The 22,616-nt window shown below is 38.5% G+C and overlaps 1 protein-coding gene across 2 annotated transcripts in view; it reads left to right on the top strand.

The window, feature by feature from the left end:
- Positions 1-455: 455 nt before the first annotated feature.
- The window catches only part of LOC127638652 (leucine-rich repeat and immunoglobulin-like domain-containing nogo receptor-interacting protein 1), a 102,238-nt gene continuing 80,077 nt past the window's right edge, over positions 456-22,616 (top strand). Inside the window, exon 1 of one of the 2 annotated variants that reach the window (XM_052120272.1) lies at positions 456-551. The gene's annotated coding sequence lies outside the window, so the exon portion shown is untranslated. Of the gene's footprint in view, positions 552-12,091; positions 12,238-22,616 lie in introns of those variants that run through there. The other variant, XM_052120270.1, reaches the window with a different exon arrangement.

Raw genomic sequence — 22,616 nt, 5'->3', positions numbered from 1 at the left:
CTCTCTCTCTCTCTCTCTCTCTCTCTTTCTCTCTCTCTCTCTTTTCTTTTATTAAACTGTGTTGTGCTGCAGCGTCTGCTGTTGATGGATGATGTGCTGCTCTGGCTTTAGCTGCAGTGTGTTCACTGTGCAATGCTGAGTTTGGTGGCATTGTGATTCTTTCTCTCTGTTTGAACGCCCATTTATTGCAAAGCGGCTTACAACAGCAGTGCCTTTGTCATGTGTTATTATTTTGATTTCCCCAATGAAGGCCAACAGCATCTGCCCACTGCTTCAGCAGTGTGTGTGTGTGTGTGTGTGTGTGTGTGTGTGTGTGTGTGTGTGTGTGTGTGTGTGTGTGTGTGTGTGTGTGTGTGTGTCGGCTCTCATAGGACAGCAAAACACAGGAGCATAATTGGTCACTAGTAAATGTGGTGTTGTGGGTGATGTTGTGCTGGTTTCCCCACTAGGCCTCCAACAAGAGTACCTAGGTCAACCATAGGTCAAGGACCAACCCTAAACCAGCACTTACTAGCAGAGATGGGACCAAGTCACACATGTGCAAGTCTCAAGTAAGTCTCAAGTCTTAACCTTCAAGTCTCAAGTAAGTCCCAAGTATTTTTTTCTTGGGCAAGTCAAGTCAAGTCACAGGCTATGTCAAGTCAAGTCCAAGTCAAGTCACCTTATTATTTTAATTTTACCTGCAGAATCTGATCATAATAAAGTGAAAAGACAAGATATAAGTAACTGTCAGTAAATTACAATACTCATGTTCAGTAAAATACATCATGGAATCAAACAAAATTGTAACTTCATAAAATTATTTATTTTTCACTTCTGCCAACAGTGTTTGAAATGTTTTAAATTTTCAACATTGAGTCCATAAAACAAATAACAGCTTAACATCCAACAGACTCCTCTCTGAACACCTCCCTCTCTCTCTCTCAAACACAGTTATGTACATTAAACTTTGTTACATTTCTCCTCTCTCTCTCTCGCACACTCTTTCTCACACACACTCTCTCTCACACACACACACTCTCTCTCTCCCACACTCCCACACCCACACTCACTCACTCACTCACACAGAGTATATCCATAAGCCTATTTTTGCAATGTCTGTGAGTTGGAAACGTTGAGGTACCAGCGCGCGTGAACGTCATGGCAACGTACAAAACAAAGTACCTCGCGCGGGAAACACTTCACGTAAATGCGCGTAACTAACGTAAATCAAGCAGGCTAGTATGCAGCATAAGCCACGAAGTGTTGGCGAAATAAAAAATTAATGGACAGATTTTTTTTTTCCAGAAAACTTCTTGCACAAAATAAATTCAAGCACTTTCAAGGACCTGTATACGTATGTTTATTTTCAAGAACTTTCCAGGGCCTTGAATTTTATTTTTCAGATTCACAAACTTTCAAGGATTTCAAGGACCCGTGGGAACCCTGCTATTATTACATTAGCTAACTACCAACTAACCAGATAAAATTAACAAATTGACAAGCACTTACTGGGCAGAATGGCTCTTCAAATGGCGGACGAAATTGGAGGTTGTCGTCTGGCTGTCCGCGATCTTAACGTTGCATGTCTTGCAAAGCGCTGTTCGTCTTTTGCCATCTTGATAATAATTTTTGAAGCCGAAAGCGATGACCCTCGGTAACGTTACCCCTCCGGCTGACATGTTGATGTTGTTATCTGATCTAAGTGGGCGTGGTGTGCGTAAGGGCACGAGAGGGCATGGCTGATGATAGCCTATAGTGTCGTGATCCAGTCATGACAAAACTATTCTCAGCCAGCGCTCCAGCTGGATCAACTTTATTTTTTTAAATAATTTATATATTTTATATTCAAACTGAAAACATGATGTGATTAACACTCAAGTCATTCAAGTCTTCGTCTCTCAAGTCAAGTCAAGTCCCGAGTCTTTAACTTCCAAGTCCGAGTCAAGTCTCAAGTATTTTATTTTTTGTCAAGTCAAGTCACAAGTCATAAAAATAGCGACTCGAGTCGACTCGAGTCCAAGTCACCAAGTCACAAGTCCCCATGTCTGCTTACTAGTATATATTTATTCTGGTCTCAGCTGGTTTTACAGTGGGAACTGTAAGTTCATTTTTTGCTGATTTTAAAAATAATGTTATTATACCTACATTTTTGCTAAATGATGTTGCTTTACATGGCTCGTTCTTCGTATTATGCCAGTTTCCTGTTTAAACTAGAGGCACTACAACATCAACTTTTATACTTTCACACAAATCACGAGTAAAACGACAGGTGATAATTTCATAAACACTTTTCACTTACTTTGTACTATATCACATGACTTGTAAGGCATTATTGCACAGAAGCTAAACTGATTAAGCATTGCACTTGCAATGTAAAGGATTGGGTATGAGTCCTGAAGAGCACTCGTCCATATGTGACCTGAAAGTTTCATAAAAGCGCCACAAAATGACGTGGTTGCTTCATCAATTGTTTCTCATCTCACATTTGCTTTGAATGACACTATCTGTTAGGTTTAGGTTTGAGGTTTAGTGTTGGGAGGTAAATTTGGTTGATTTAAAACTTGAAAGAGCATTAATTAAAAACAACTTCATCTGTTTGGTGTAACAGTTAACTAGCTTTTAGCACCAAACTGGAACTGTTGCGATATGTGTAATGAATGACATAATGACATTTTCATGAGATCAGGCTACATCATTTACTCACCCTGTTGCTCTAAACCCGTTTGACTTTCTTTCTTAGGGGAAACCTTCTGTCATAATGAATATCTCAGTCTGTCTTTTTAAAACAGTGGCAGGTGAAAGTTACTCACTTTAAAGCTTAGAAAAGGTCCCAAATAATCATAAAAATTCTCTTTGCAATTTGTGCATCATATTCCAAGTCTTCTGAAGGCATACGATAGGTATTAATGAGAAACAACCCAAAATATGAGTCATTTTTCAGTGAAAATCTTGACATTTGTCATTTAGTTTTGTTGTTTTTTATTGTATGTCTTCAGAAGATTTTGATTATGATGAACAAGTCACATGGGCTACTTTTATTATACTTTTAGGTGCTTTTTAAGCTTTAAAGTGAGTCGCTATTAACCACCAGTGTAGTGAAGACACTATGTTACTTTATATTCATTAAAACATCTCTTGTGCTTTTGCATAAGAAAGCATATCATACATGTTTGGAATGACAGAGTAGTGAAGTGAGTAAATTATTAGACAATTTTCATCTTTGGGTGAACTATTAATTTATATAACAATAATAATTCTCATCATATATATATAAAAACAGCAGAATCCCTCTTGAGTTTTCAGATGCAGACTTAAGGTTAACTTCTTTCAATAATACTTCATGGGAAGTGTCATCATGGCACTTGTTGGGGAACTTGGGTATGTGGTTATGGTCTATTTGAATAGCCTGCTATATATCTGGTCGATTAACCATGACAGTTTCATATGAGAAAACTAAAACACTGTTTAAATCACTCTGAATATAAGGGTCTACAAATGCGATTCTGGCGGCACGCGTGTTGCGTTATGGATTCGCACAAGCACTACAGAAGTGCTAAACAGTTTGTTCCCTTAAAACTGTATTCTGCTCTACAGAATTATTCATTTATTCATCATGTAATAAAGTCTGCATCTTCTGTGAATGTCTTAGCTTTAAATGTGTTCTGCTGAAAATGTAGGCCGCGGACAGCTCCTGCACTAGTGCTGTGTGTGTGTTTGAGACTAGAGCTCAGTGCCAAAACCGAGAGATAACGAGCCCCCTGATGATCATTAGCTTGAATGACTGTATAATGAGCCTGGAATATATGCAGAGGTCAGGGATAAAGGCTTCTATTAAAAGCATTATTAATCCACAAGGGTCAAAGTTCAGGATGGCGAGAGATAAGGAGTGTTCCAAGGTCCAGTTGAAGGAACTCAATGAACAGCTGTCACCTCATGATAGGGGTAACAAATACAATCATATAGCGATATTTTATTATTATTTTTCTGTTCTGATTATTTCAGTACACTGATAACTTAAATTAGGAGTTTTCAAACTTTAAAGACCCTTTTGATCCCAAATAGAAAAAATCTAGATTTTTTTATAAACTCTCTTAAAAAAATATTAACTTACATTAACACATTATACTTATTAGATCATTAGTTAATGTTCACTCATATAGTTTTCACTATATGTATATTTAGATGTGCATTAAATACATATAGATACAGGGCATCTACATAAGTGCAAATTCTAATACTACATTTCGCAATGCGGTAAGAGGCACTTCTATGAGGTGCCATACTAGATAAAAGTGAAGAGAATTTCACCACATAGATTGAAACTGATACCTGATCTAATTATGATATCTTCATGCATCACAATAAATTGAATTTTGATATATAGGTATGAATTGCATTATCATATCATGAGGTAGCCAGCAATACCCAAGCTACTGTATGTATCATACACACCAAACAAATCACCATATAAACATCATTATCTTTATAAGTCATTATTATAGTCAATGCTGTATTATTGGTCATTATTATGCTGAAATTGGTCTGACGCTAATGCACACTGATAATTTTTTTCTCTTACTTTACATTTTTTACATTTACATCCTATAAAAACAAGATACATTTACCTGAAAAGCAAAATGATATAAAATATTAAGTCAAAGTAAAGTCAGCAAAGTGAAATAAAACCCAATGTTTAAAAAATTAGAGTACATTGTGTTTGTAAGCGTAGCGTTTCGTGATAAATCGCTCAAATTTAGATAATGGCAAATCGGATGAAAATAGAGACTCCAATCTTTCGACTCAAACGGGTTTCAATGTACAAACTTAATTAGGTTTCATGCCAGGTGTAGTTTTGTTGGCGTTTCTCCCAAAGACAAACTCCGCTGTGATCAGCACCATGTTGTTTTGCCGCATGACTCAGTACGTCAAATGTTTATCCTTTTACTGTTTATCCTAAACAGAGAGCAGTCAGATTAAATGAAAGCAAATTATGCGTTGCATATAGCGAAGCAAAAATACAACGTCCATGCACACGGACGCGGGGTCACACGAGGTTAAAACAAGAAAAAATTATTTGCTAATATGGTAAGAAAAAGAAACTTGAAATAAAATAAAAATATCCATAAGTATGCATAAATAAAACTAAATAAGCATAATTAAAAGGAAAACGCGTTATTTTCTGTTTTTGTTCCTTCCCCATTGCTAAGTATTTTTTTCTTTTTTAATGCATGAATATTACATTTTGTTGGATTTCTCTAAAAAAACAAGACAATATCTTGTCATTTAGTGTAAAATAACATCGGAGCTGTGACCCTGTTACCATGCATGGTCAGACACATTGAGCTGTGGTGCTAATGTGGCTGTTGCCAGTTTGAGTCTAGCTTGTGTCATTTTCTGTTTTTTCTCCTTCTCACCAGCATTTGCTGTTCTCTCTCAACTATCCTTAAGACTAAAATTAGCAAAAAAGCCAACAATAGAGAAAGAATGAGAGCACTGTCTGTCCTTGAAGGATTTAAAGACTTCTAGATAAAATTAAACTCAGCATTTAAATCTGGTTTTCTAGTAAATATACTAAACAACCTTGAAACTTTTTTTTAGTTGAGAAGCAAAATGGCATACAATATATAATCACATTTACATATAAATCTAATAAAATGTTGTGATGTTTATGCTTAAAACTATAAAGAAAAATATACTATTTGCCAAGAGGGCAAGAAAAGTAAACTTAAACAAAAAAAAAAAATCTAATATTAAAAAATATTATAATAAAATATATAAAAAATATAGTGTTAAACTGTAATAATTAAACTATAAAAAATAAGCTTAATTCAAGGGAGAACAACTTGTCTTAATATTTTACTAACCTTATTGGCAAACTGTTTTAAGGTTTAATGCGTGAATGAATTTTAATAGTTAAAGCATGCATATCCAAAAAAATAAATAAATAAATAAATAATAATAAATAAGTATATTTTATGTAATTATACTTATGCATCTCATTGGTTTGGACCCCCCATAAGACTTGATTCAATTTGAGCACTGGTTAGACACCTGACACTTTGTAAACATCTGCCTGAGGACAATACCTCAAAATGGGGATGCAAAGGATGTGTGTCATCTCCCATAATACTCCAAAATAATTGTTAAAGTCCGCAAAAGCACACCAGCAATTTTCAAACAAGTCTTAACTATAGTTTGCAGACGGTTCCAATTCTTAAGAGAGAGCAATGAAAACCTATAAATGAAAAACATAAAATACTCTCGATAAAAGTGCTATAAAAAGTTAGCAAGATAGAGTCTTTGATGAGCTTTCTTAATAACGAACTCATTGTTCTGAACAAACTTTAATTTACTATCAAAAATTGTCCCACGGTACTTATACTCCTCTACTCTGTTCACCTCAATTCCATGAATGTATACCGGCAGCAGTTCAGAAGCATTTTTTCTAAAATTGACCACCATCTCCTCTGTTTTAGTGATATTTAGTTGCAAATCTGCTCCATCACACCAGGTAATAAACTTGTGCACTGCAGGGCTCGTCATACTCCAAGCTTGAAAGCAGAGAAGAACTGTATCGTCCACATATTTAACAACATGACAATTGGCTTGAGAACTTCGGCAGTATAAAAAGAATTGATGAAAGTACACATCCTTGTGGTGATCCAATAGATGTATATAATGTGTCTGATAAAATGGCATTCACCTTAACCCTTTGCTGCCTACCTATCAAAAAAATCAAAATTCCACAAAACAATCACATAAATTCTCCAGCTTGTTCCAGTCGGGGCAAGTACCTCTGGGGAGCTGCTTTTCGCAAGACTCTCTAAGGTCAGGTCTTCTGCATCTGGCATCCGTGCAACACCACAGCATCTCGCTCACTCTGGGATACGGTACCAAATGCTAAATTAGGACACAGAAAGCCTTCATTCCAATAAAGCCCCAGTCTCCTGAGTCAACGGACAAAAAGATCAGGGTTTGCTGGAGGAGCTGGTAAATTATTCATGGCTTTATACGATTTGCTGGGAGCAATTCTCTCTCTCTCTCTGTTCCTCTCTCTGTTTCACTCCTCTAGACCTTCTCTCCCTTGCTTCTCTTGAAACTTTTCCTCCAACCTGCCACTCAATACACTCAGTGTCCTTTCAAATACTTGACAGGGTCTGAATATTACATATCTGGTATTTGGACAAATCAGAAGACTAACTAGATTTGTCATGGTTTAAATGTGAACAACTTTGACCCTAACTCAAATTGTGAATAAAATGTAAATGAGTGTGGTAAACCAACAAAAGATCAATTCTGTATCAGCAAATATCTTGGAGGCACTTACAATGGAAATGAAGAAGGCCATTCTGCAAATGTTAACATTTACATTTACATTTATTCATTTGGCAGACACTTTTATCCAAAGCGACTTACAAAAGAGGAAAACATAAGCAAATCATCGTAAGTAGACAGTGGTACAAAAGTGTCATATTACAAAGTTTCGCTAGCATCAGAATAGTATTCAAAACATATACAAGTGCACATTTGTTTTTTTATTTTTTTGTTGTTAGTGATTAGTTACTATGCTTTCTAAGTTGTTTTTTTGAAGACACAGAGTGAGTCAGCTTCACGGATGGAGTTGGGAAGGTCATTCCACCATATGTATGATGAAGCTGAAAGTCCGAAGTGTTTGCTCTTGTGTTGGTGCACAAGCATGTCCTAGCCGAGGCTTCTGGTGGGAACGTAGCTCTGCAGAAATGATTTTAGGTATGTTGAAGCAGACCCAGTCACTGTTTTGTATGCCAGCATCAGAGCCTTGAATTTGATGCGTGCATCAACCGGCAGCCAGTGGAGAGAGACAAAGAGTGGTATAACATGTGCTCTCTTTGGTTCATTAAAGACCAGACGTGCTGCTGCATTCTGGATCATTTGCAGAGGTCTAATTGCACATGCAGGGAGTCTAATTGCACATGCAGGGAGTCTAATTGCACATGCAGGGCATTACAGTAGTCCAGTCTAGTTATGACGAGTGACTGAACAAGCAGTGGTGTGGCATGTTCAGATAGGGAGGGTCTTATCTTCCTGATGTTGTAGAGTGTAAATCTACATGATCTTGTCCGTGAAATTTAGTTTGTTATCAATGGTTACCCCTAGATTTCGGACTGTTTTTGAAGGCGTTACTGTAGTCGAATCCAGCTCTATGGTGATGTTGTGTTCAACAGCAGGGTTGGCTGGAAAGACCAGGAGTTCGGTTTTGGCTGGATTGAGTTGCAGATGGTGTTCCTTCATCCAAGCCGAGATGTCTGCCAGGCAGGCAGAGAGCAATCATGGTGGTATCGTTGGGCTGGAAAGACAAGTAGAGTTGTGTGTCATCGGCGTAGCAGTGGTATGAGAAACCATATGCCAGAATGATGGGTCCCAGTGATACCAGTTAAAATACACACTATTTCAAAAGTATAGCTACAAGACGTAAACAGTATGCATGTTAACATGATTTTAATATGATAAAATCGCTTAATAACCTTTTCAGTTCAAAGCCAAATTATGCCACAAATGCTGTATATTGAGCTTTATCTTTGTATTTAACCTGGGAAATTGCTTTTAAATCAAATATGTTCTGATTGTCTGTGATATTGTTGTTTCATGCAACATTTTTGTTTTGTAGTAATGTTTTTGTCTACTAGACGTTGAAAACTAGTGTATGTCAGGCCAGTTGACATGATGTGACATTATTTTCTTTCCAAACAAAAAGTTTCCAAACAAAAACAGATTTGTGCGGATATGACCAAAAAATGTATACGAAACTGCGCGAGGTGCTGAATAAACATTGAGACGTAGTGCGGGGGAATTAAACAGCAGCAACAGCAATATGATAAAAGGCGCCAATGTGCAGTTACATTCAATACAATATTACTTGAAATAATTCCTAATTGGAATAAACAAGTTATAGAGATCATAAAGGGTTGTTCACACCAAATGCAACCTTGCTCTAAAGAAAACCAGACCCAGCACCATGATTAGAACGGAACGCATGTGTCTCGAGACACATTTTTAGAAGTTATTTTAAAATTGACACGTCTAAAAAACAGACAGATCATCTGCGACAGATGATGAAAACGTGAGCACAATGGTCGGAGCAATCCATCTAGCACATGTTTACATCTGGATACAATTGAAAAACAGCATGGATGGATGCAAAAACATATTTGGTTGGAACTTGCCAAGCAATGTAGCAACTTGTGACATTAATATAGAATTCAAGTAATGTGAATCCATATGGTAGCGTGCGCATATATCGCATATTCCATTTATGCAGCTGGAAACATGGCTCATTCCATCAGAATGTAAAGACAATTTTTTTTTCTACTATTCCAGTATGTACTGTAAGTTTGCCCTCAATTTACATAAAAGACAATCTACAGACGTTTCTATCCATAATCAACTTAAGTCCAAGAACAAATGAATCTGACCAAACAAACAACAACCTTTGTTGCCTTTGCTGAAAAAGGATATTTGAAGAATCTTCTAAAGTCTTTTATCTCATGTGAGGAAACTTTCTGAAGTCACACTGATCCTTCGCTTTGATCCTGAGCTTTCTGTTCTACAGGATCCTGTTCTTCCTCCTCCTCCTCGCTATTTTCCGAAGTCTCATTTCTTTTTGTCCCTGTTTTATAGCATCTCTACCAGGCTGTTGCATTGTGCTCATCCTTGTCTTTCTTTGCATCTATGAGACTGATGATGTTTAGACTTCAGCTAACATACTTTAAAGGAACATAAAAGATCCATCACTGTCAAATGTGGAGTAGCATGGAATAGCATGGCACTAACAATGTCAAGAACGTGGGTTCCAGTCACAAGAAATGCATGAACTATGAAACACCGGATAAAATGGATACCCTTTAATGCAGTGTAAAGGGCCGTTCAAACCAAATGCGTTTTTCGCTAAAAATGAAAGACACAGCGCTATAAATAAACAGAACGCAAGTGATTCAAGACGCGTTTTTTAAAAGTTTAAGTTCTTTTTAACCTGACGTGGCATCTAAGGTCATGTCCACATAAATAAGTTTTGTTTAATAAATACATTACTCCTCTCATCCAAACTAGATCGTTTTCCTCCATCGAAAACAAAGCGTTTCGAAAACACTCTCCATTACCGCATACTTTGGAAAATTATGATGCTAGCAAAACTGAAAATGGATTAGTGTGAAACATTTTCATTTAAAACGCTGAGGTGGGACCAAGTCATTGTTTCGCAAGTCACAAGTAAGTCCCAAGTCAAGACAGGCATGTCCAAGTCAAGTCCTATGTCCTTAAATTTAAGCGACAAGTCTTAAACAAGTCATTAGTGCTCTTTGCCCAAATTAGTGTCAGAGGATTAATTACTATAGTAATTACACCCTCCATAATATTAGCATGTTTTAGCACAATGTGCTGACTTTTCAGACGGTCCCTTACCACACCCTGCACAGCATCAACACGTTTTAGCACAATGTGCTGACTTTTCAGACGGTCCCTTACCACACCCTCCACAGCATCAACACGTTTTAGCACAATGTGCTGATTTTCCAGATGGTCCCTTACCACACCATCCACAGCATCAACACGTTTTAACACAATGTGCTGACTTTTCAGATGGTCCCTTACCACACCCTCCACAGCATCAACACGTTTTAGCACAATGTGTGGACTTTTTAGACGGTGCCTTACCCATGTAGACAAAATTTCAAACTCAATGTTAAATTAACGATCTGGAACGATTCTGTCGTGACACCATCTGACCAGCTTAAATACAGGACAAATCATGTCCATTAATGATTCTATATGGGTTGCATCATTTCATATTTAAATACAGGACTATCCCATATTTTACAGGAGTTTCATCAATGAGGCATGCAAAATAATTCACACCAAAACAGTAGTTGCTGTGCACTGAGCTCTGTAGAACAAAGTAGACTAGCTAACCCAGCTAACACGATAAGTTAAATGCTACTGAACTAAGACGCTAAGAAACAAATGTTTTGTTTTTTAATTGTGGACGTGACCTTAAAATGCAGCGGCCCTGCACGAGACATGATATAATGGTCAAAGACGACCGTATAGCGCATGTTTGCATAGAAAAACAACTGAAAAACAGCACAGAGGGACGCAAAATTGTGTTTTCCTAAATCACTTTGGATTTACCTTTGGTGTCTACCAATTGCCTAAATGTACTTTATATTATGCAACATCATGTACTGTATCTTGACAAATGTAAGCACAGTTTTAGTCATTATTGAGATCTCTTTTGAGTCTAGTGAAGACCAGTGCTGGGTAAGTTTCTCAAAAATAGTAATCCACTACAAAGTACTAATTACTTCTCTAAAAATTGTAATCAGACCATTTTACTGAAAAACTAATCACATTACTAAGTACTTTGCTTTTTGTATTTCCACTCAACATATTGAAAGATTTCCTCCTTGTTCATTGTCGAATGCAATCATACACTCGGCACCATTCATTTCTCGCACACACCCTTCAGCTTGCACAGAAACGCAAACAGATGTACATATGAATATAATTTATGCTTTAAATATTTTCAACATATCTATTTTAGAAATATGTGAAACCCATGTAATGTACTTAAAAGTAATTAACTGTAGTCAGTTACTTTACTTTTTTGGACTACAGAGTAATTTAATTACAGTAATGAATTTCTTTGTAATCACAATACAGTCTACACTGGTGACGTCACATTACTCTTATTGAATGAGATTACTAGGGTATTTTTCTAAGTAGAAAAATCTTAGAAGACTTTAAAAAAAGGCTCCATTTGCTCTCTATGTAAACTTTTTGCTGTTTAGGAGAAACAATTGAGATGTTTCAGAGACCTCATTTGTAATTTGTCTTTCCTATGGGCCAGTTTGTTCCTCTAAAAAGCAGCAACTGTGATGGCAATGAAGAGAACTAATTTGATTGGCTGCATCTCTCTCTGCATCTTCTCCCTCCACCTTGTGTCGTCCTAGCGCCCTTCTCCTCTCTCTCTCTCTCTCTCTCTCTACCTCTCTCTTGGCTGACTGTAGGTACGCCCTCTGTGTGAATGTGTTTCGGTGTGGTTAGAGCGTGCCTGTGTGTTCATGCGTTCTGGAAGCAGGTGGATCACGGATGTGTCTGTAAGCTCTTAATTAAGGTTTTGCCTGCTTTTTGTTGTCGTGTGAGGAATCCTAACTGGATATAATAATCCTGTGGATACTGAGACACATTAATACAGACAGATCTGCTGTCATTAACCATCCGGTAAGAGATCTTTTCATGAATCTGTTAAAAGGTGTTTATTTGGGACAGAGAAAGACCCCCTGCGTTATGAAAGAGGAACTGAAAAAAATGTGAGACAGGTTATATTTAGATTGATCTCTGCAGACTGTTTAGCCCAAAGTTAATGTTAAATTGAACAGCATTGCTGTATGTGTGTATATGTGTGTTCTGGTCAGTGTTTTGCCCTAATTGAGGTTTGTTCTCTTTCGAATGCTGCAAATCTTCTTGGAGACGTTCAGTTTGTGCTTGTCTCGGCACTGATGCTTTAAGCAGGCGCACATAAACAGCAATCCAAGCAAACATACATTGGAGGTCTGGTTTCCCATTAAATAAAGCTCTGATTTTTGGATACTTGTAATACGAGAAGTGTGTTTGTGTGAGATATATCGGTTTTACATGGAGATCTTTTATATTTCAGAGATCGAATCGTGGAAGGTCTATATTTAGCTGGTGTGGCTCCAGAGAAATGCTTTCATTAGTACGTACGCTAAGATATCAGTCTCTTCAGTTTCCACAGGACGGGCAGATCATTTAAAGAGCAGGAAGGGAGGGGATGGGTACAGCTGACACATCTAGAGAAGCAAAACAGGAGGCGAGAGAGACAGGTAGAAGAGCTTGTGAGAGAATGAGTGCCTTTACTCTAATGAACATCAATATTAATTAGATTCACCCACTTTGAAGGAGGAACCTTAATTTCACTCTGTATGCTTGAAAACTAATAAAAGAGAAATGTGATTAGGCGGCATGGCTAGAATGGCAGTTTGCACTCTCCTCTTGCAGTTTTGAATCTATAAATGACAATTTAAGGATGCTTCTCGAACATTTTGGGTCCCTGCAGTGGCATCCATGATGGTTTTTATTACTGAGTCAAATATAATGACCTTTCTTTTTCCAGTTGATCAATACCCACAAGTTATTAGTATGTTTCCGACCCATCTCTTCTGCACAATTGAGCCCAAAACGTGATGATTTTATTCGCGATGGTTTCCATAAGCCGTTGATTTCACATGAGGCCATGCTGACAACAAAGCTCTGAGCATGTCATGGGGATATCACCGATTACTGTGGTCAAGATTCCATTACTGCCACTGTCACATGACCACAAACAGGCTGTCAATGACGGTGTGAGTTTTTCTGTCTAATATGAAAGGGTTTTGCACAATGAACTCATGTCGGGTGCTGTAAAATTTGTTTATTTTTTAAATTGTACCTCTCTTTTGAAAGCAAAATATATACATCATATATATCTTAAATCAGCCTAAAGGGGTTTGCTGGTCTTAGCTGGTTTATGCTGTCTCCGCTGGAGTCCCAGATTGGCTAAGATGGTCTTCAGCTGGCCTAGCTGGTCTCGTTTACAGGCCAAGGTGGTCCTCTGCTGGCTTAACTGGTCTCCCAGACTGGCCAAGCTAGTCTTCATCTGGTCTAGATGGTCTCCCAAACTGACCAAGCTGGTCTTCATGTGGTCAAGCTTGTCTCCCAGCCTGGTCAACTTGGTCTACAGCTGGTCTAGTTGGTCTTCAGCTGGTCTAGCTTGTCTTCCAGCCTGATCAAGTTGGTGTACAGCTGATCTAGCTGGTCTCCCAGACTGGCCAAGCTGGTCTTTATCTAGGAGAGTGGTGGTGGTGGTGTAGTGGACTAAAGCACAGAACTTGTAATCAGAAGGTTGCTGGTTCAATCCCCACAGCCACCACCATTGAGTCCTTGAGCAACACACTTAACTCCAGGTTGCTCCGGGGGGATTGTCCCTGTAATAAGGGCTCTGTAAGTCGCTTTGGATAAAAGCGTCTGCCAAATGCATAAATGTAAATGTAGTCTAGTTCATCTCCCAAACTGACCAAGCTGGTCTTCTGCTTGTATAGCTAGTCTACCAGCCTTGTCAATTGGTATTTAGCTGGTGTAACTGTTCTTCCAGCCTAGCCAAGCTGGCCTTTAGTTGGTCTAGCTGGTCTCCCATACTGACCAAGCTGGTCTCCCAGCCTAACCAACAGGTCTTCAGTGTGCTTAGCTGGTCTTCCAGCCAGGTAAAGTTGGTGTTCAGCTGGTCTAGTTGGTCTTTAGCTGATCTAGCTGGTCCCCAAACCTGGTCTACGTAATTGGTCTTCAGCTGATCTAGCTGGTCCCCAAACCTGGTCTACGTAGTTGGTCTTCAGCTGGTCTTCCAGCCTGATCAAGTTGGTCTTCAGCTGGTCTAGCTGGCCTTCACTCCTGATCAAGATGGTTTGTAGCTGGTCTAGCTGGACTCCCAGGCTGGCATAGCTGGTGCTCCGCAGTTTCAGTTGGACAGCCAGCTCGTCCAGCAGCCTGACCAGCTATAAATTGCCCAAAACTCCTCTAAAACCAGCAATAAGGTCAAATTCACCAGACCGAGAGAACAGGTAAGACCAACAAACATCTTAAACCAGCCTAAGGTTGTTTACTGGACTTAGCTGGTCTAGCTGCTCTCCCAGACTTGTCAAGCTGATTTTCAGTTGGTCAAGAAGTTTCTTGTCTAGTTTAGCTGGTCTAGCAGGTCTACCAGACTGGGCCATTTTGGTGGTCTAGCTGGTCTCTCTGACTGACCAAGCTGTTGCTGCACTGTTTTAGTTGGTCAGCCAGCTGGCATCTCAACCATGTGCCTGAACACCAAAACCAGCAAATAGCTCAGCCTGGTCAAGTTGTGAGACCAGCCAAGACCTGCAAACAATCTTGGGCAGGTTTTAAAAAATAAATAATTTTTTAACGGTCAAAATTGATCTGCTGGAAAAAAAACCTGAATAAACCAGCCTAAGATGGTTTGCTGGTCTTAGCTAGATTAGCTGGTCTCACAACCTGACAATGCTGGATTTGTGCTGGTTTTACTGGTCCCAGACTGGACAGTTGACAATTGTTCAAAACCTCTCTAAAACCAGCAAAACAGACCAGCCTTACCAGCTTGGCCAGGCTGGAAAATCTGCTAACCACCATAGGCTGGTTTAAGATGTGTGGTTTTTTTTTTTTTTTTTCATTAGGGTTAGTTTAGTGAAATCTTAATATGTCTAGATTCCTTTTCACCAGTGCTCTCTTTGAATATATAAGTAATTGATCAGTCTGGGGGTAACACATGTCTTACTTCTTACCAGATATTGTGACATCTCATTTCCTGCTTTCTTCTGAGCTCAGCAAAATTTATGGTGCTAAGAGTTTGATGACTTTTTCAGCTAGTTAGTGCTAATGGTGCTAAACCCACTGTATCAAACACTCATTATACACTAACACATTTGCTTAGTGATGCTGATGCATAGGCCACCATATGTTGTGTTTTGGATGCTGGTGTCCCCATTAAACTTTTAAACTTGCTTAACCAGCAAGACGTGTATGGTGTCCAACAACTAGAACAGCACCAACCAGCATAGACCAGCAAGAAAATGCTGGCATAAGCTGGACTTTTCAGCAGGGGATTCATCCATTTGGCTGATGCTGTATTCATTTACCATATGTCAGATGCTGTGTGGCTAAAGCTAACATGAGTTGGATGGTTTTTGTCTGTTTTTATGGTTAAAATACCATTTCTGTTGGAGCTGTGGCATAGTATTAGGGCCATAACCAGCATAGATATTGAGAGAGACATGTCCCTCCATCAATATTGAAATTAGTGGTCAATAAATATGCGTTTTCGATTCTTAAACTTTTATATTTGGTCCTCTACAATATTTAATAGTTGGTTACATACTTGTCTTGAGGTTAATTCACATGCTCTGACACATTGAGCTTTGGCGCACATTTGACCGATAGCCTTCACAGTCTTGATTCTCCTTCTTTTCAAAACCATTTCATGGTTCTTTATTTAATTCTTTACCCTACTATAAATAAAGGTGTCAAAAAGTCCAACAATAAAAATAAAATAAACTTTTGTAGCTAAATCAAAAGTTAAGGTGAAGTTTGGTATTGAACACTGTCCAAACAAGCTGTGTACTGTAAAAAAAATAATAATTTGAACAGAATTTTTTTTTTTAAATATTACAGTAAAAAGCTTTCATTGGTTTACTGGTCATATACGAAAATTATATGAAAAATAATGTTACATTTATTAATGTAAATATTTAAAAAATATATATTTTTAAAATAAAGTTAATAATTCATTACCTTATAGTTAACAGTGAACATTTTTATTATGTTTAATATTTGAAAATATTTTATAGAAGTTATATTTCTTATTTTTGATATCACTAATGTTTAATGTGCATTTTATGTTGTTTATTTAAAACTGAAGTGTGTAATTTCTGTGCCACAGAACGCAACAGAAAAAATAGACATTGTTTTCAATCAGCCTTCTGAAAAAAAACCCTGTCTGACATTGACCAAACAATGGATAGTCCCTTCCTAAAATTCCTAAAACAAGTTAATGTTGTTGTGTCAGGCTGTATGGGTTGCTTAAAACAAACAGGACAATTTTTCTAGTGCCACAGAGACAGTTTGAGAAATTTGAGAAACTTAACCAACAAATGACTTGTTTATTGTTGTCTCTGGTTATTATGCTGGGATAAGAAAAAGTATTTTAACAACAAAAAAGTTTGAATGTTTATCGCATTATTTTAGTGCCTTTATGTTACCCTGATTGTGTTTTGTGTTTGTGTGAGTGACACTGTGCATTGTCTATATTGTACATTGCTCCTGGAAGGTAGGGGACTTCTGTTTTACCATCTGCTGTATGAAACTTTTGTCATTAACAGTACAATTTAAAATACAAAAACTGTACTGTTACCAAGAGTCTCTGGATTACAAAGAAACTGACAGTGTAGAACTCAACCTTAAAAAACTGAAGCAGCACCTTGTATTGTAAATAACACCTCATTACAGGAAGCATGCCTTGCAGTCTCTGGAAGCTTTAAAGAGGAAAGGTAATCGTCTCAATTACTGTCGTAACCTCCATTCCCTGATGGAGGGAACGAGACGTTGTGTTGATGTAGTGACATTAGGGGTCATTCTTGGCAGCCCCAAACACTGATCTTTGAGAAATAGCCAATGGGAATTGGCGAGTGGAATTTGCATGCCACTCCCCCAGACATACGGATACAAAAGGAGTTTTGCGCTGTGGAGCCAAGACAGTGTCCCGGCCATTTCAGCGGGTAGTACAGCGTTGTGGCAAGAGGGACACAAGTTCCCTCCATAAGAGAACGGAGGTTACTACAGTAACCAAGACATTCCCTATCTGTCACTCACTCAAAATTGTGACACTAGGGGTCCCTATACGAAGTGCCAAACCAGCTGAACTGTGTTACGTGGACTGATGGTGCAGATGAAAGCAATCTGCTGTGTGCCTAATAGCAGGTGCATCCGGTCTGCATGTAGCCTACCCCAACACCTCAAGGACTTCGCACAGTCCCTCGCACCCCGTATCTACAATGGGAACAGGCTGCACCAGCCGCTGCCTTTTCTCTCATTTTTCTTCCCACAGAGTGAGGCTGGGGCCATATGTATTCGTGTTGGGGAAGGTGTTCCCTCCCCAGGAGGAAAAGACACCGCAGAGACCACATCCTGCCCGAAGGGGAGGTTAACATGTGGCAGACACGTCACATGGGCTTACCAGCTGCACGTGAAAGAGGTCCCATGGTAGGTCTACAAAGTTCTACAAACACGCTGACCGTTGGCAGAGAAAGCTCTACCCAAGGTGAAGTGGATTTACCAACAGGGAAACCGTACAGTGGAAAATACATCACAAAGTGTTACCACAGGTAACCAGCGCATGTGGAGCACCTACCCCAGTACAGGGCATACTAGCACTCGTACAGGCCCTGGCTATGAATTCCTCTGCCGAATTCGCCTGCCACAGGTCTAGGCAGGAAAAACATCCAGGGTTCACCATCTCATGAACTCGCATGGGGGGGAAAGCGCACGTCTTCCCCTCTGGGAGGGAAAAGGCGCTGTATGCAATCGGTACACCAGGCCAGCTGCCCTGCATACTTACTTGTTCACACCTGACAACACATGGGACGAAACCAGCTTTACCCTGAGATTGTAAAATCTTGAGAAGGTATGGGTGTTGTCCAGCCCACTGCTCTACAGATGTATGCTAGAGAGACGCCGTTGGCTAGTGCCCAGGAGGATGCCACACTCCTTGTAGAGTGTGCTCGTAATCTCAAAGTGGAGGGCACGCTCTGGGCCTGGTATGCCAAAGCGATGGCATCCATGATCCAGTGGGCAAGCCTCTGTTTGGAGACAGTGTTCCCTTTCCACTGTCCGTCAAAGCAGACAAAGAGCTGCTCAGAGCATCTAAAGCTCTGTGTGTGGTCCAATTAGATGCACAAAGCATGCACTGGACACAGCAACGACAAGGCTGGGTCTGAATTCTCCCGGGGCAGCGCTTGCAGGCTCACCAACTGACCCCTAAAAGGGGTTGTGGGAACCTTGGGCACATAGCCTGTTCTGGGTCTCAAGATCTGGTAAGAGTACTCTGGACCGAACTCCAGGCTGGTGTCGCTGGCAGAGAATACCTGCAGTTCCCCAACCCTCTTGATGGACGTGAGCGCAGTCAGGAGAGCAGTCTTCAACGAGACTTTTATCTCAACTAATTCTAGGGCCTCAAATGGGGCTCTCCACATGCCCAGCAGGACCATGGAGAGATCCCAGTAGGGAATGAGGTACAGCGTAGGAGGATTCAGCCTCCTTGCACCTCTAAGGAACCTGATGATCAGGTCGTGCTTCCTGAGGGACTTAGCGTCTTCTGTGTTCCAAGCGCGTGTTTGTGAAACAGACATGATTGGTTGATGCATAAGTCGAACATTTTCATACGAACATTGTCGTATCTCCGAGCTCAAGCCCAGTCCCATGCTTGAGCCCTTCTGCTATGGATTGCATGCCTACTTAATTTACCTTAATACACTCCAAGACTATATGTACCGGCAAATTTGTGAAATTTATTTCGAAGTTGTGTAATTAATTATCAGTGATTTAAAACAAGATTGTATAAATAAAGCAGAACCATCAAGCTATCGATATTGGCAGATGTTTTTCTAAATAATCAGTACCGTATCAGCAAACAAATTTTCTATCAGTGCATCCCTACTTTTAATCTTGAAACGTATTAGTATGTTGAATTTCCTCCAATAAATACAAAGTAATTAGTTACTGTAATCTAATTACTTTTAATCATAAAGTAGTGTAATGCATTACATTTTAAATTCTTGTAATCAGATTAAAATTTTAGGTAAATAATTTGTCATTTGTAGTGGATTGATATTTTTAAGTAACTTACCCAAAGCTGACCACTGCACCAAACTAATGTTAACAAATACGTCCTTATTGTAAAGTATTACTGAAAAAGTGCTAACAAAATTAAAGTTTGCTTTCTAAAGACTGGTTGGAAATCATGAGAATAATTGTGATTGTTTTATTCTATTGACACCTACGTATAGTCTTTAAACAGTTAGAAATATAAACTAATTTGCATATAGTTTTGTGGGGGGAAAAGTTCCTTACAATATACATACTTTCAAGAATAATTTATATTTGTGTTTTAGCTTTATGTCGATAATATAGCTTTTTAATTTTGTCTTATATAATACAGTTTCACACTTAATATTTTTCAATTTTTTGAAATTGTCATTAAAAATGTGAAAAAAAAACAGGGCAAGACTATTTTGGGAAACGTCCAGACTACTAAAACAATGCAAAAGTTTGAAGGCGTGTTTTTCTAATCTCATTCCCCATTCTTCTCTGCATCATTTCCTAACTTCTCTCTTCTTTCCTATCAATTAAAAGTGACACAAATGTCTTTGACGTCTTCTATATCAAAGGTTTGGGGGAACTCCTAACCCAACCTCTTTACACCTGACTACATTTCTAAACCTTAAAGGAATACTTCACCCAAAAATTAAAATTCTGTCATTATTTACACACACTCCTGTCGTTCAAACCCCATAAGACTACATTTGTTCTGTGCAAGATGTAAGGAGATCCCGTTAGGACCTGACTCCTCAACAACAATCTGAATGAGGCCTGAGAGTTTTATATATATCGTAACTTATCTCATCAATCACCAAAAATATATGTTCTGGAGCACATATGGGAACTGAAATCTGTGGTGTTTGATGCATGTCAAGCTATAAGCCATCAGTCTCTCCTCTTCCTCTGACCCGACATGAAGATCAGGATGGATTATTAGATATAAAAGTGTGAAAGAGAAAGACAAAGAGTGAAGAAGAGAGAACATGACCTTAAATTTCCAGATCCATCTGTGTCATGTTCAGTGTTCTGTATGCTGCCTAAACCAGATCTGATAGTTCTGAAAGGTGTTGCTTTGGGTTGATAACCTTAAAACTCTTGACATATAGAATCCATTGCTCGGCAACATCTGTTATATTCATGCACATTTAATGAAAAAGGAAAAGTCTGCTCGCCGCCTTTTATCAAAGACAAATTGCTCTCATCTAAGCATTTCCTGATCAGAATTCCACGCCAGGCACTGGCATTTAATTTGCAGCTAAATTGAGGTGAGGAGTGTGTGAGAATGGTGTGTATGAACAGGGTGATTCTCTGATCCAGAGGCATGTGAAAACAGAATGGCTGTTATGCCTTTTTAGAAAGGACAATGACAGCTGGCACAATAAAAGCTTTTAAAGGAGACAAAGAATATTGTGTAGAGCTGGAAAAAGGTTTGAGAGTTCACCGAGGATAGCCATTACAATTTGCACTGCACTCCAAAACATGGTTTTCTTAATCAGTATGTTTGTCTTGTTTTCCAGGAACATATTGAATCATCCTTGAAACAAGAAGCAAAATTGTGTGAGATAAAAAAAGGTGTGGCTTCAGAGAATATATTTTAAATAGGTTTTTTTTTTTTTTTAAAGGGGTCATGACATGAGAAACCAAATTTGCCTTGATCTTTTGGTATATAAGAGGTCTTTGTATCATTAAAACGTCCTGCAAGTTTAATATTTTAAGACGTCCTCCCCATTCTAAACGAATCATTTATTTAATCAAGCTCAAAATACAGCTCGTTCTGGATTCATGGTTAGAAGTGACGTGTCGGTTAGAAGTGACGTAACAGCGTTTGCATATGACCGCCTCCAGCACAAGACAACTCACGCTCATTTCAGTATCGCCGTCGCGCTTCACAAGTGTTCAGTCGATGGACAGCGAGCTCTGACAGAGACTACTTGTGCACAGGAAAATTACGATGCCACACAGATGTACTGTTCCTGGCTGTGGTCAAACAAAACCTCTGAATAAGCTGCCGAAAGATCCAGGCGTCAGGGAAAAATGGATGCAGTTTATTTTTTGCGGACGTCCCAGTCACGGCAGTGTTAACTTAAGCGTTTGTTCTGTACATTTTAAGGATGACTGTTTTGAGAACAAATCTCAATATGATGCTGGCTTTGCCAGAAAACTGTTGCTCAAAGATAAGTCCGTGCCGACTATTCTGGGAACAACGACGACGCAAACTGTAAGTAATCTATTTTAAACTTTAAGCTACTTTTTAAAGCGCAATTTCATTCATTATGAATAATCACAGTGTTTTTACTTAGTTTACTTGCATATTGTTCTGGCTGGGAGCGTCAATAATTGATACATAGGCACTGACGTTAGCCAATCATAACAGTGAGCGTTAACACTGAAGTCTTAAATGGAAAGCGCCCCCAAAACAGACTGTTTGAATCAGAGGATGAGAAACAGGGTGGGAAAAGGTCATAAATCACTAGATTTTAAAAGTTTTCTTAAAAAAAATATATTAATACTATAATTGCACCTAAGGGAACATAATAATACAATAAAAAAAAACATGTCATGACCCCTTTAAGCATAAATCTATACAACTTTGGTGAGGTACAGTATATTCTAAAAATCCTATATTCACTATACCCAGAATTCTCTGAGGTTAACTCTTAATATCTCATGCAATTTTGCTTTGCAAGTAAAATTATCTTTTTTTATGGTGGTTAACAAACAAGACTGATTAAGAAAATTATGAATCACACACACACACACACACACACACACACACACACCATAAATGTTTGACTTCTGCCTAACATGTAATAATTCACCGTTATTGCTTTGCAACCTACAATTTTACTACTAATGCAAACTCATAACATCATATAAACAAGAGTTAATCTGTAAATACAATCTTTTAACATCTCTTTTTAGTACTATATTATTAATTTTATTTGGTGTTTAAAAAAATCCTTTCTCCATTTTCTCTATCTAAACGAATGTGATTTCAGTCTCTCTAATGTAAATAAATAAGAGACAGACAAATGATCAACTGATTAAAAGATATGAACAAATAAGTAAACAAATAAATTAACGAATGAAACAAGTAATGTAACAAAAGTCAACCTGAAATCAGAAAAGACCCTATTTAATTTTTAAGTACAATTTATTGGTGCATGTTATTCCAAAAA

This window comes from Xyrauchen texanus, chromosome 46 (genome assembly GCF_025860055.1).
Source record: "Xyrauchen texanus isolate HMW12.3.18 chromosome 46, RBS_HiC_50CHRs, whole genome shotgun sequence".
NCBI lineage: Eukaryota > Metazoa > Chordata > Actinopteri > Cypriniformes > Catostomidae > Xyrauchen > Xyrauchen texanus.
Note: the sequence above shows the minus strand (reverse complement) of the source record. Positions and strands in the feature narration are given on the sequence as shown.